The following is a 1,003-nucleotide window of genomic DNA, read 5'->3' on the forward strand; positions in this document are numbered from 1 at the left end:
AGGAGTCTGTCATGATTCTCTTCTTGATAGGGGGTGGGAAGTGGGGGGCAAGATGGGTATCCGGCAAACTTCGTAGGGCAAGCAGGAGGCAAGATGATGGAATGTGCAGTATATCCATAAGGGTGGTGCAGTGTTAAAGAGGAATCTTTAACAATTAAAGTGAGAGTTGCATGTGGGATGGAAGCTTTATGAGAAGCAGGTGAACATGTCATCTACAATTGAACAAATGCCGAGTGAGTGGTCATGATTAAGGTGTAAAAGAACCAAAAATCATAAAAAATGCATGTCAAAACCTGAGCTGCAGAAAGATCCAAAAAACTGTTTTTCTAAACATATTTATGTATGTAGTTCATTTTTTTTTCTTTCTTTCTTTTTTTTTTTTTTCCCTGATCCACAGGCAGCAACTGCATTCCAAAATAGAAAGACAAAGAAACTCCCAGCAGAACTGGTTACTTTTTCCAGAGCCATATAAGGAATATTTTGTTTCTTGATTACTAGTTCCACTCTGGCCCAGATATATAGTGACCCAGAATTATGATCATCTTCTGGCCACTAGGTACCCCTTGTGAATTGACCCAGAAAATGGTTGCATATGTCACAAAAAAACACATTGAGAAATGGCTTTGATTCGCCTCTTCTGCGATTTAGGCAGTCTGTGGTAGAAGGAAAAAAGAAATGAGTCAAAGAAAATCAGTCACCCTCTCACCTCAAGAGAAAGCTGCCTGAGAGGGATGCGTGGCCCTTCAGGTCTATTCAAGCGGGTTCCTTTACTCTGCTCATCAGCCCACTGCCTCACACCGGTGTAGTAAGCGGTATGACTAATATGCAGCATATGTTGTTTGCTCTCTCATCCTCTCCAGAGGAAGCAGCATATGTGCCAGTGTGTCTTGTTTGATAGGATATTCTGCTGCCTTTTTGAATAGAAGTGTTGCCCTGCACTGATGCTGGAGAAAGCAGCTCCAAACGGTGCAGACCCTGTGCTGAGGCGAAGATGGTGGGGTGT

The sequence above is a fragment of the Anser anser genome (assembly GCF_964211835.1).
Source record: "Anser anser genome assembly, chromosome: 5".
NCBI lineage: Eukaryota > Metazoa > Chordata > Aves > Anseriformes > Anatidae > Anser > Anser anser.